The sequence below is a fragment of the Neovison vison genome, chromosome 12 (genome assembly GCF_020171115.1).
Source record: "Neovison vison isolate M4711 chromosome 12, ASM_NN_V1, whole genome shotgun sequence".
Taxonomy (NCBI): domain Eukaryota; kingdom Metazoa; phylum Chordata; class Mammalia; order Carnivora; family Mustelidae; genus Neogale; species Neogale vison.
This window is the reverse complement of record NC_058102.1, coordinates 13,991,800-14,005,914: the sequence shown is the minus strand read 5'-3', so window position 1 is coordinate 14,005,914 and position 14,115 is coordinate 13,991,800. Positions and strand designations below refer to the sequence as shown.

At 45.4% G+C, this 14,115-nt stretch overlaps 1 protein-coding gene across 3 annotated transcripts in view; it reads right to left on the bottom strand.

The window, feature by feature from the left end:
• The window catches only part of SYN3 (synapsin III), a 458,389-nt gene extending 456,830 nt beyond the window's left edge, over positions 1-1,559 (bottom strand). For 2 of the 3 annotated variants that reach the window (XR_006381392.1, XM_044228488.1), the window contains exon 1: positions 1,462-1,559. The gene's annotated coding sequence lies outside the window, so the exon portion shown is untranslated. Of the gene's footprint in view, positions 1-766; positions 794-1,461 lie in introns of those variants that run through there. The other variant, XM_044228489.1, reaches the window with a different exon arrangement.
• Positions 1,560-14,115: the final 12,556 nt, after the last annotated feature.

The following is a 14,115-nucleotide window of genomic DNA, read 5'->3' as shown; positions in this document are numbered from 1 at the left end:
CTCCAGGGAACCTGACCTAATAAAGGTAGTTATGATGTTTCCTTTTGAGTCACAAAACTGAAACTCAGAAAGGTTGACTACACCCTCCAGGCACATAGCTAAATGACCTTCTGATCTGACTCCCCAGTGACACCTTGCTTTTAACTACGGCCTCTAACAGTTGAGACACTGCCTCTGTAAGACAGAAAGAGAAGGGGAGAGAGTAGTACCCTTCCATTCTCCAGAGTCCATCCCTGATGACAAGGTTGAGCTCAAAGCCTCCAGAAACAATATAAAAATGGCCCGCAAGTTGCAGAATCAAGTGTAACGTGGGCTACATCTCCTGACCCCAGTCCATGCCTGGAGGCCAGGGAGCAAGGTTCCTGGGCAGCTGGGGCTCCCTTCTGGAACCAGAGTATTCACAGCCAAGTCGGAACAGCAACTACAACTTAACTAGCTCTCTCTGCTGCTCTGGTCTCCATCCATTTTCCACAGAGCTGCCAGAGAGACCTGGTCACTGGTCAGAATTCCTCCACTGCACTCCATCCCAGGACAAAATTCAGATAGTCTAAGGCTGCATTTTTAAGGCCGGAGCGTGTTTTAGCCTCTTGCCATGCCCACAGCTCTTTTCCTACCCACAGTAAGCCTTCGTCCGATGTGATTATCTGATGGAATACTGGACTTTTTCAGCTTCCTTAGCCTCGCACAAGAAAATCTATCTGGAATTCCCACTGTCCCACCCGCCCTCCCCCTGCATCCCCTCCCCGCCGCTCTCAGCGGGGCTCACCCTCCAAGTCTTCACTCAGTGGTCACCTCCGCCCCGAAGCCCTCCAGGCTCCTCACTCCTGCTCTCCACCTCAAGTCCCCCGTACTGCAGTGTTCGGTAACTGTTCCTCCTACTGTCCTTCTTGGCCCCAAGAGGCCCTCCAAAGCCCGTCTTCGTACACCAAGGCTCAGTACAGTGCCTGGCACACAGCAGGGAGAGCCGGGTAAAGGCTGAATAAATACACGGGGCGCGGCAACCAGGGCCAGTCTTCGCTCCGAGCTCGGCCGAGGAGCCGATCGGAGATCTCCTCCTGCGCCTCAGGACGGGTGGAAATGGGAAATAGGGTGATAAATCTGACCCCCAGCCCCAGGCCAACAGGTCCTGAGGGGTCTGAAGATCTGGGCCGGGCGGAGGTCCGGCCGGGAGCCACCGTCCCGCGCCCCGGGCATTTCCCGCGCGCCGACCCGTCCGTCGCAGGGTCGGGCCCGGGCCGGGCTGCGGCAGCCTGTGGAGGCAGCGTGGCGCGGCGGCTCGTCGCCTCCCTCCCGGGCCCTCCGCGCGCCCGCATCCCGCGGGCACAGGGCCGGCGCGCCGGGGACGCGGCCGGGCGCGAGGACGCCACCGGCAGCCCCTTTCTGAGGGGCCGAGGGCGGGAGGGTTAGCTCTCAGTTTCCGAAAACCCCACAAAGTCCACTTCGCGGCGGCGCTCGGCTTACCGTGCGAGCTGCCAGGAAACCGGCGCCCGGGGCGTAGCGGGGCGGTTGCCTCCAACGCGCCGCCCGCCTGAGGAAGCGCTCAGGGTCCGCGAGCTCAGCCTCCGCACCGACCGCGCTGGAGCGTCTCTCCTCTGCCGCCTGGCCTCCCCGCCGCGCCGAGACGCCCCATTGGCTGGGGCAGCGAGGCCCCGCCCCCGGAGACTCCGCCCCCTCCGCCTCTCCCCTCCCCTCCCCCCTGCTCGCGCTTCACCTCTCTGCGCGGGAAAGTTGCTCCCAGACTCTGATCCCTCCCCGGGCTCAGGCAGCAGAGTGCGATGACTAAGCTCGATCCCAGGAGCATCTCGACGCCCCTTGGGGAGTGCGAAGAGTGCAGCGTCCTTGGAAGCCAGCTTTGAAAAGGGCACCTGACTTCTCAGGACCTCAGGAGGCGCCTCAGAGAAACCCCGCCGCACCGTCCGCGCGTGTCTCAGGTAGTGTGATGGGCACTCAGGGCCGGGGAACAAGACGAAGTCTGTCGCCCTCCTGTAGTTTGCATGGGGCCGGGGGGGGGGGGAGGTCAGATTAAATGCAGAGAAATAGACAAAGAAGATAATGTCAGATTGTTATGAAAAGAAAAGGGGATTTAAAATAAGGAACGGGGTCAGGGACGCTCTGAATCGGGTGGTTTCCTGTGGCCACTTGGGGAGGTGATAATTGATGTGAGAGTTGAAAGAGAAAAGGGATTCCACGGCTGGAGGAAGAGCGTGGCCGGCAGGGGGCACCAGATGCACCTTCGTTCTGAGGACAGAACCGGAGACTAGGCTGGCCCAGAGCGCTGAGCAAGGGCAGGGGGCGCTAGGTTGGAAAGGTAGCGGGGGCGGATTTTCCCAGAACCCGGTGGGCCACCCTGAAGGCCTTCCTTTTATTATAAGGACAAAAATAAGCCACTGAAGAATTGGAGGGAGGGGGTGCCTACGACGTGTTTAAAACAGCTTGCTGTTATGTGAGGAACAGATTTTGGAAGAGAAAGAATGACAAATCAGGGAGATCATTTAGGAGGTGTCTTAGTCTGCTCACTCTCTACCATAGACTGGTTGGCTTAAACAACAGAAATTTACTTCCTCATAGTTGTAGAGGTAAAGATCAAGGTGCGGGTGGGGTCTTTTTCTAATGAGACCTCTCTTCCTGGCTTGTGAATGAATGGCTGCCTTCTCCCTGTATCCTTGCATGGCAGGGAGAAAGCAAGCAAGCAAGTTCTCTCGGTCTCTTATAAGGACACTAACCCCGTGATGAGCTCCCACCCTCATGACGTCATCCAAATCTAGTTACCCTCCAAAGGCCAAATCTAGTTACATCTCCAAATACCATCCCATTGTGAATTAGAGCTTCAACATATGATTGGGGGGCGGGGTCCATAGTTCAGTGTATAACAGGAGGATACTGCAGAAGTCCAGGCAAGAGATGATGGTGACTTAGACCAAGGTGGTGACTGACAGCAGAGATGGGGAGGGTAGACCAATTGAAATACATTTATAGAGTATTATGGAAAGGCTTGATGATGAATTGGATTTAAGGAATGAGGAAAACATTGAACAAACAGTGACTCTCAGGTGTTCAGCTTGAGCCATCCATGGGCAAATGGTGCTATTACCAACATGAGGAAGCCTGGGAAGGAACAGGTTGGAGGCAGAAGGAAATAAAAGCTCCATCATGAACATTCTAGAGACCCATAAGGCAACTTACAACAACCGTAGTGCCAGATTCTCTTCAAATTGTTTTGCATATATTAACCAATTGTATATATAATTCTCATAATAACCGTATGGTGGAAAAGTAATCTCATTGTCACCATATCACAGATGAGAAAATGAAGGCACCGAAAGGTTTAATCAACTTGTTCAAAGAGACGGCTGGATACCCAAGCGTAGAGCACAGATGTGAGTCTGGGGCTGGAAATGTGCCTGGGGGAGTCTTCTGACCTGGAGCAGTATGAGACCAGAGGAGAGCCAAGGACTGAGCCCTTGGAACTTTGTCTTCCAACATCTGTGCTTACTGCATGACCCTTAGTCAGTGACCTCAATCAATAGGAGGGAGTGACCCAACTTCAGTATCTAAGGGGATAAGACTAGCTTAGAAATCACAAAATTTGGGGACAGGCAGTAATGTAGCAAGTGAAGTTGGCAGAACGTGATAGAACAGGGAGAGGTGGAGACTGTGGCATATTGGGGTGTGCACAGCTGCCTAAGGGGGCAGCTTGTTACTCGGCAACAACTCATTTTTGCCATATGGCAGTAGGGACCTTGAGTTGCCCGATGATCTGACTTTTACTAAAGAGTCAGAAATTCAGATTATGTTAAATCTCCAGGTTTTTCCATGTTGGCAATTAATTTAAAATAATTTTAAAGAACTCTGTGAGCCAAGAATGTTGAGCAAAATCAAACCCGTGTACAGGCAGGATTTGCCCCTTTGACTACTACTTTCTACTTCTGGATTAAGCAATACCTCAGATCCTTCCTGAGTTTCTGTTCAGAAGCAAATAATGGCAGTAGTGGACATAAGAGGATCAAGGAAATCTCAACTCAGAAACCCAGCATAGTCTTTGATGGCATTTGGCCCGTCTCTGCCTCTACCTACCAGGCATATTCTTTCTAAGCTTCCGTTTCCCTACCTGTGAAATGAGGTCAGAGCAGAGCTCCCCTAAGATGCCTCCCAACTCTAAGATTTGGACTTTTATGTAGTTTTCAAAAAAAAAAAACTATTGGCTTTCAAATATACATAGGAGAGTTGCTTGGAGAAAAATGGAAAGGGTGTTCTTATTTGGGTTTATAAATTCAAAAAGCTTCACTAGTATCAGTTTTGTTTTTATTTTTGTTTTTGTTTTTTTTTTTAAGAGGAAACGGAGTGGGATAGAAGTGTAGATCAAAAACCAGGCAAATTATGGCATGGAAAATTATTTTTTTATTGCACCATGAATAAGAAAAGAAAAGACGGTTAGATGCAGAAGTGCTTAATGGTTACAGCTGAAAATTCAATGTATCATAGCCAGTTCTCTATATTTATCACCAAGGATTTTGCAGTAATGAGATTCTCCCATCATGTATTAGAGGTCAGCTGCATTCCAGCATTATTTATTCTTATGTGCTGAGCTTATGTAATAAAAAGGGTCTGAAAACAGATAATGACTCTCCATAGTAAGTCCCTTTATCCCCACCTGAGATATTGTTTAAAGCTGGAGAAACAACTTATAACTTTATAAATTGCTAGGTTTTGTGTAAGAGAGTAAATATGGGGTTGGAAAACAGAAGACTTGACACACAGTCATTGAACAACCTCTTTGAACCTTCTTCATCAATGAAATGAGAGCTGGACCAAAGGTGGCTGCCTGGAAGATACTGGGGGAGTTTTTCATTGTGTGGGGACCTGGCCAGACCCTTCCACAATTTGCTTTCTCCTGGTCCCCAAAAATATTTGAGGTAGAGGTGTCACCTAAGTTGAGCCAAGTTGCTCACTCTTGGGACTTTGTCTTTCTGGAATGTGACAACCATGGAAAGAGATTGGCCATGAGATTAACCAGACCGATGATGGCAGCAGCATCTGCATCCTAAAGAGGCTGGACCATTGGTTGCTGCTTGGTCATGAATCTTGTTGGCCAACCTCCAGATTCCTTTAATTTCTGCCTGTTTCCCAAGCTTGATCCTTCATGCCATCCTGTCCCCCATCCAATTTTATTTTATGAATGTTCCATCTCTGCTAAATCCCCTCCTTGTGTTAACAGCCTACATTATTTCTCTCGCTTTTAACCAAGAATCCTGATGGGTCCAGGAAGGAGAGAAACATAATGCATCATAGGATCCTTTCTCTGGGGAACAATTCAGCTCAGGAATTTGCATACATATGGATGCATCCACAGTGACAGGTGTACACATTGTCTCACCCCTCAGTAAGAAATCCAACCCTCCAGGATGGTGGTGGTGGTGGTTTAAAAAGATATTTATATTTGATAAGAACCCAGATCTGCTATTCTTATCTGATCTAAAAAAAGCAAGCAAGTCCTATAATAACAAATCAACTGTAGAAATAAGCCCTCTTATATGTAAATTTTCTAGCTTGCTAAGTCCCTTATTTCATATGCCCTCCAATGAGGTAGGCAGATTAGATAGTATTCATTAGAGTAATAATACTTTCATTTATTGAGCACAGTTTTGTGTTATCAGACACTGTGCTAAGTGCTTTATATATCCATGGGCCAACAACCCTCTTAAGGAGATATTATCTCCATTTCATAGGGGAAGAGACAGACTTGCACGAAGTCGCTTAGCACATAGTTGAGGTGAGAACTCAAAATGCTGTCTTAACAATGAAGGCCGTTGTGTGTGTGTGCCTTAACACACACAGCTTGGAATGATGTAACGCAGCTAGTGAGTGACAGAGCTGCAGCTGGAACCCAGGTCCCAAGCAAGGAAAGTTCTACTCTATTCAGCTATGGTTTGTTCATACTTGCCAACAAGGGCAGAGTTAATTTTGTTATCCATCCATGGAAAGATTTTTTTTTAAAGATTTTATTTATTTATTTGACAGAGATCACAAGTAGGCAGAGAGGCAGGCAGGAGTGGGGGAGGAGGCTCCCTGCTGAGCAGAAAGCCTGAAAGCTCCATCCCAGCACCCTGAGATCATGACCTGAGCTGAAGGCAGAGGCTTTAACCCACTGAGCTACCCAGGTGCCCCCATGGAAAGATTTTTTATTTAAGATTTTATTTGTTTATGATAGAGAATGTGTACCCAACGCACATGTACACGCCTGAGCAGGGTCAGGGGCAGAGGAGAGGCAGAGAGAGAATTCCAAGCAGACTCCAGCACTGAGTGGGAGCCCAAGGCAGGTTTGGATCTCATGACCTTGAGATCATGACCTGAACCAAAACCAAGAGCTGGACACTTAACCAACTGTGCCACCCAGGCGCCCCATGGAGAGATTTTTAAGATGACAACAATGATCTTTCAGTATTTCCTCCTCACTACCTATCATGGTGCCTAAAATCTGCAGAAAGATGAACTGCTATAATTAAAGATTGATTGGGGATACAAAACACAAATAAGTCTGTGAGAGTTAAAACACATGCAGTAGTAAGAGGGCTCTGGAGTCTATCCAAAGAGGGTTGAGGTAGTAATTATTTCCCTATATATATATGCAAATAATCATGTTGTATGCCTTAAATAGATACAATATTTATTTTAAAATAAATTAATTAAAAAGCATAAAAATACATTTGACTTATAAAAATAAGAACAGTAAAAATGAGAGAACTTTTCAATTTCAGCTATTTTCTCTTTGGATTAAAAAATGTCTTAGGAAGATGGGGAAGTGAGGTATAGAATAAAAGAAAATCTGAAAATATTAATTTACTCCCTGACATGAGGCAATTCATCTTATCTCTGAGCCCTGTAAAATGAGGGGAATGTTTAGAGGGTCCTGACATCTATAGTTCTTTTCTAGAATCCCTAGGTATTGGCTCAGAGGGGGCATGGCATGGTCTGGAGCTGAGATGAATTCTGAGCTAAAGATTTTGAGTGGTTTTATGGTTGCTTGTTTGTAACACAGAGTATTTTTGCTGACGTTGCAAAAGATTGTCATGGCAACCAGAAAAATAAGTTTCCATATCCTTGGAGTCACCCTTAAGGGGAGGCAGATGTCAGTGGGTGTTCCTTTGTAATTAAGGGTGCTTGTAGGTTTTAGCTGATCAGCCACTTTCAAAGGTAATGTTCTAATACATCTGCCTTCACAACTCACTGGCAAGCAGATGTATTGAGGCAGAAAGACCAGCTCCAGTGGGATGGGCCATGAAAACGCCAGTCCATACCACTGGTGTATATTTTCTCACCAATAGGTATGTATTTTGTCAGCACCCCAGGTGACATCATTGTATAGTCAAGGTTGAGCACGGCTGAGCTGATTTTGAGTCCCTGGCCCATAGCTTCCTGTCTGGCTGTGAAGTCCTGAACTGGCCTCTACACTTCTTCAAGCTTTGGGTGCTTCTGCTGTAGAATAAGGTAATATAACTAGCTTTGCAAGACTGTTGTGAAGTTTAACCACTAAAAGTGCCTGGCCATTACCATAACACCAATAGTAGTTGCATGTGACTTACTACCAGCATGGGGTTAGGAAACCCACTTTTGGGGGAGGATTAAAATCTCCTTGTTCTCCATTTCCACCACTTTGAGTGTCTGAAGTCTGTCCATACAGGCACACAACAAAGAAGCTACCCCTTCCGTGTAATTTTCCTTCCTTCCTAAACCCCACATAATAATGACTCTGCATAGATTGGCCTCTATACAGACCCCCATCATTTCAGCCAAGTTCAATGGCCAGAGGAATAGCCAGGCAAGACAGAGAATGGATTTTTTTCCCTCAACAACATGGAGAAGCAATAACTATATGTGTTGAGTACATGAAAGTTGGAACTAGACTGTATTTGAGTCTTTGCTCTGCTACTTCTTAGACTTTGACTCTGGGCAAGCTGTTTGCCTAGACTCCTTATCTACATAAAGAGGGAGATAAATTTACCTTCAGGAGTTGCACGAGGGTAAAATCTATTAAAACATATAAACTTAGGGGAGTACCTGGTACATAATAAGTGTTCTTCAAGTGTTCCCCATTTTATTTGCATTGAGATGATCAAATCCAAGATTTCCCCAGAAAGAACCTCATAAATCTCATCATTTAGAGCTCAGGCAATGAGCAGACCCCTTGACCTATGGGTTATGAGGGAGTATGACCCAGAGGTGTGGAGCCTAACCTTATGTACCGCTAGCTTCTATCTTATTTGTCCCAGACTTCAAGTATTTTATTGGACCATGGGTTTTACAACAGCATCAACCAAGTCTGGCATCCAGCTGTCCTTACCCTCTTGGGGCCAGCTACAAAGACAATAAAGTGTGTCCCTTTTGCCCTTCCTCTTTCACTTTCTTCTCTTTCCTCTGACGCCTAGAGATTATAGGCTGACTGTGGTATTTCACCTAGGCCCACCTTCCCTGGAAGGTACCCATACTTCAGGCAGTCCTCTGGAAGAATAATAAGGATCATGGTGATTGTCATAATCATTGTGGCAGCTGCCAAGGAGGCACTGTGCTAAGCATTCTGCAGTCATATGCTTATTGAATTATCCCAACAACTCTCAGAGATAAGCATACACATGATTCCCATTTTACAGATTATGAAAACAGGCCTACAGTAGTAAATGAACTTGCTGAGATCACATATCCCATACATAAGGGGTCAGGGATGTAAGCACATAATTCAGTGCCCTTTGCTTGCTGAGATCACATATCCCATACATAAGGGGTCAGGGATGTAAGCACATAATTCAGTGCCCTTTGCTAGCACGCCCTTTGGGTGGCTTCCCTGCACTGGGGGATGGGGCTCCTTCTCCTGACTTTCAAGCTCCTGGGAGAAGAGTGGAGTTTAATTTCCAGAGGCAGACAATTGCATTCTCCCAAAGGATCTCTATCCAGACGTCAGAGAAGTGACCATCATATTAAGTGAGAGGATGCATCCAAAAGCACTGCTTGGTCTCAAAACTGCTATGTAAGAGTTAGTATCATTTTCAACACCATTATGTAGTGTCTCATAAGTCTTTGTTGAAGGAACACATGCTTATGGCTTTTCCTTTCCAAGAAGGAATGAAATGACAAAAGTTGGCTTTGGGATTACTAGAGACCCATATTCAAATCCCAGTTTTATCATTTAAATGGCGTATGACCCTAAACAATAACAATAATAATGATAAAAATTGTTCACATAGGCACCAGCATCTGGGTTAGTACCTCAGCTTCTATTATCTTACTTAGTTCTTTTCAGTGATACTGTGAGATAGATGTTAATATCCCCAATTTACAGATGGAGAAACTAAGGCTCTAAAGTCAAGAAACTAACCCCAAAGTTGCAAAGGTAGGAATTGAACCTAGGTCTAAATTCTTTCAAAAACATTGCTCTTAGCTGTTTTAAAGGTTTCCCCTCTCTGTTGAACTTCAGTTCTGCCTGCTTTTCAGAGTGATCACAGTGATCAGTTCCAATTTATACGACCCGACCAGTAATTCAGAACCTGGATTTAAAGGCAGGATAGAACACAGGAACAGTAGTCTTTTCCATGGAAGAGAACAGCAGGGGAACTTTTATTATCAATACTAAAACACACTACTGTGCTTGTGATTTTTGTGATAGAGTCACCTTCTTATGGGCAGATAGGATTGTACAGAAGGATTTCTGCCACCTCCAGACTCCCCATTAGGCTGCTGTATCAACATTAGATGAAAAGCACATTTCAGACAGGTGGAGTTAATGAAATCTGCAATGGGCTGCTCTGGCTGTGGCCACGGCTCCTACTGTGCATATCTCTGCTCATTCATTCATTTCTCCTCTGGGAACTGGCAGTCTCCATCACTGTGTTACCAGGCAACCGGAACAGCACCTGCATCAGGAGGTGAGCAAACCAATCAGGACAGTCAGGGGAGGAGCTTTACCTGGTTGGCCCCTGTGTCAGAAAGAGGGCTCTCTGGGTTCACTCAGGACTGGCTGCTAGAATCAGCATCAGAGCTGAAGGGAACTCAGGAAATTGGAAAACGCCCATTTTAGAGAGCTAGATGGGGACCTGGTTGTTTAAGAGTCAAGTCTTCAAGGTCACACAGCAACTCAAAGGCAAAATCAGGAGGAGACGTCAGAAGTCAGACCTGATCCCTAACTGAGAGTCCCATCCCTTGTACTGGACTGCCATCATTTTAAAAAATCATGTGTGGGGCACCTTCTTTGTATTAGGTACTGTGCTTGGTGATGGGGGGATTTGTTTCAGAAAGTACGTAGACCATTCCTCATTCAGTCATCTAGTGGTTATTTATTATGCTTCCATATTTGGGGCAGTATAACATGATGGTTAACAACACAGGTCCCCACAGTCAGATGGGGCATAGAGGTCAGCTCAGGCAATTACCACTTATGGGAGAATTCAGGTTACTTAACCGTCCTGTGCTTTAAGTTTCCTCAAATAAAATGGTGCTAAGGACAAGGTAAAAGAAATCACTTATTGTGTTGTTATGCCAATGGTGGAAAGTTCCACCAGTGTTGGCCATCCTTGGTAACAATATGTGAGTCACTTGGGCTTGGACTCTGGAACCAGGCTGCCTGAGTTTAAGTCTTGACTCTGCCTTGCACTCATTACATGATCATTGCCAGGTTACTTAAAATTTCTATGCTTTAGTTTGCGTATCTGTAGATGAGTATAATAATAGAACCTCATAAGTTCTTTATGGAGCTTAATTATTTTAATATACATAAAGTATTTAGAAGAGTTTCTGGAACATTAGAAGTGCTCTGTAAATTTTAGTTGGTATGATTCCTCAACGTATATTTACTGAGCTCTTAGGATGTCCCAGATACAGTCTTACTTGCTGGGAGATACAGAAATAAACAAAATACCACAAGTCTCTCTCAGCCTTCATAGAACTATGATTATTATTATATTCATAATCATGTCTGTTTGCTTCTTGATTCCTGCTGCTTAAAGGCAGGGGCAAGTGTTTTGTCCACAGTTGTATTCTCTGTGCATGGCTCAGGGCCTGACAAGTAGTACACATGTTCAATAAATACTTGTTTAATGAATACCAGGCATGGATATAGGATGGTGGTTCTCAGCTAAGGATGGTTTTGTTCCCCCAGGAAATATCAGACAATGCCTGGGGACATCTTTGGTTCCTGCGTCTTGGGGGAAGCTGGTGGGTAAGATGATGGTAGCATCCAGTGGGATGTTGTTCAACATCCTACCGTGCACAGGACAGCCTCTCACAGCAAAGACTTTTCCAGCCCCAGTGCCAAGTGTGCCAAGAGAACTCTGGTGTAGCAGAGCAGAGATAAACCCTCACAAAGACTCCTTCCCTCCAAAAGCTTAGGGTCTAGCGGGACCACGATAATATGGCACAGTGAGTGCTGTGCAATGGTGAGAGCACTCTGAACCCACACAGAAGAAGCACCTGAACAGCAGAAGCTTCTGCTGGAGGTGATGTCTGAGCTGACTCTACAAGGACATGTATCATCTTCAGGAGAATTCTGTGTGTTGGAGGATGTTCCAGGGCTTGAAGAATGTGTGTGTGTGTTGGGGGACAGGCAGCGTGAGTCAAGGCTTGGAAGTAAGAACAAGTTTGGTTTTGTTAAAGTGCAAGAACCAGAGTGGGAAGCAGAGCTTTGGCAGAAGATCATGAGGGATGTGTATATGAACATTGTGCCCGTTGTGGTCAGACAGGATTTTCCAAAGTCTGTTTTCTAAGCAGTAGTTATTTAAGATGTGCCCCCAAAGTGCCACAGTCAAATGAGAATGAAAAGGTACTGAATACTACTCCTTCCCCTCCCTTTTTTTTACTTAACTCCCCCTACCCATCATTTGGAGATTTACAAGGCTTGTTGGTATCATATAGTTTCTGACAAATCCTGCATCAAAGAAACCTGATTCATTTCATTTAATTTATCCCAGAGTCTTCCACAGTTACTTGACCATGGAAGCTTCTTTTCTAGACACCTATCTACATGGAGGCTATAGACCCTCTTTGGGAAGAGGAGTCATAGGAGAACTATTGACTGTCTTTAAGCAATATCATGGCTGAATTTGTGTTTTAGGATAATCTCCCTGGGTCCTGTGTGGGGTGGATTCAGAAGGCAAGAAATGTCTATGTATATTGTTTGAATACTTGTCATGTTGATGTGACTTATTGACCCCTTGGCTGTATCCTCCATTAGATTACTATAGAGAACATACTTATTAGTCATTGTGTCCTAGTGCCTAGCTTAGTGCAGAAAGTAAGCACTTATTGCATTTTTCTGAATGAACAGATATTGTTTTTAGGCACTGAACTAAACCCTGGGACTGAGCAAGTCAGATGTCGTTCCTATTCTCATGCAGTTAGCAGACTAGTGAGCGTAAATGAGTGCCATAAATAAGATGGAGAGCGGCAAGGATCACAAATGCGGTGGGGCCTGGGAGTCTGTGTTTCAAACTAGTTCCTTGGCTACTTCTGATGTCCAGGGTCTGGTTTTTGGGAAGTACTACGCTGTCAGTCATAGATGATGTGTCTCTGATCTGCCAACTGACATCAAGGCCCCAACCTTCATACTTTGGCTGTTCCTGACTCTTGCCATCTGGGGCCTTGAAGTCCCTGGTTTCACTGTGTGTGAGCCATCACCTGACCTTTCTTAATCCTGCTAAAGTCCTCGGAATTGAGTTTGGAGTACTGTGAATCCTTTATCCACAAATCCTAATGGGAACCTCTCTGCTTGATGCTGAGTGAGATGTTTGCTTCTTGTTCCCACCTCTTAGCACTCCTTCCCAAACACTCATGATTCCCTCATGCATTCCTGGGTCTACAGGATTGTCTCTCAAGAGCTGGTGAAGACAACTATGTTTCAGAACCCATTTATGTTTTGATGTGGGTTGTGTATACATTAAAGCTATTTTGTGTTTGGTGTAAAATTAAAAAGAAGGAGGAGGATGAGGGTAGGAGGGGAAGAAGAGGATGGAGAAGAAAGGGAAGGAGGAGGAGGAGTAGAAGATTGCATGGTCATTTAAAAAAGGCCAGAGACTTTTCTTCATTTTGTCATGAAGAAAGTTTACTGTGGAAATGGAAAAAAAAAAAAAAGAAGAAGTCCCTAATTAGTCGTTTTGTGACAAGTGGAATCATTGTCTTAATGGTCTGGTTAGAAAGGGAATAGTAGTGATTGCCTCAACTGGCAGTTCTGAAATTCTGGCTTGTGAATAAGCTTCACGAGAGTTAAGCAAGAAACTTATGAAAGAGTCATTCCCAGGCTTCATCTGAAATCTGAATCAGGGTCTCCACAGGTAAGGTGTAGGAATGTATATTTCTAAAGATAGTCCCTGGAGATTCTGATATGTAGACCAACTGGCAAGTGCTGAGCTAACATTTAGTGGGTGATGGACCAGTTCCCAGCCTCGCATAGCCTCAACTTCTCAGTAGGCCAGCTCTAACTCTCTCCGTCCCAGCTCTAAGTCCCAGCCCATTGCCACCTGCCCCAGACCACAGTTCATAGCCCCTGATCCTTTTTCATCAATTCTTGGGCCCTGCTCATATTAGTGAAGGCTGTTTACAGTCCTGGCTGTCAAACACTGGTCTAGGAAACCCCAGGGCTCATTCCTGTTCCAGCTGCACTCCCTGTGAGTCCCCAGCACAGACATTTCTGAGCAATTTTTCCTTGCAGCTGTCTCAAGGGATAAGCGTTTCCTATTCTTGGAGTTGTTAATTTCCCTGATGATGTGAGCATTATGTCAGCTCCCATCCAATTTAAACAGGTCATCTATTGACTGGCTTTTCTTCTCCAGAGAGGTTAAAGCTGGTAGTTAAATGCCTTCTACTTCAGCTCAAGAAAAGACTGAGGATTTTGTTTTATTCCCTTTAAACTTTATTCCCAAAGTTTAAATAAAACTTGTTGATATTTTCTCATTTTCCTTCTCCAACAATTCTTCAGAAGAGCAAAGTCGTTTTCCTTGGATAGAATAAAGGGGCTTGCATGTCCCAATCCATGTCTTTAGTGAATGGGAGTGAATTTCTAGACATCAGTATGCACATGCATAACCCTGATTACTGGGGACCCTGGGCCAGTCTCTAAAGTCCTATCTGTAAAAGTCA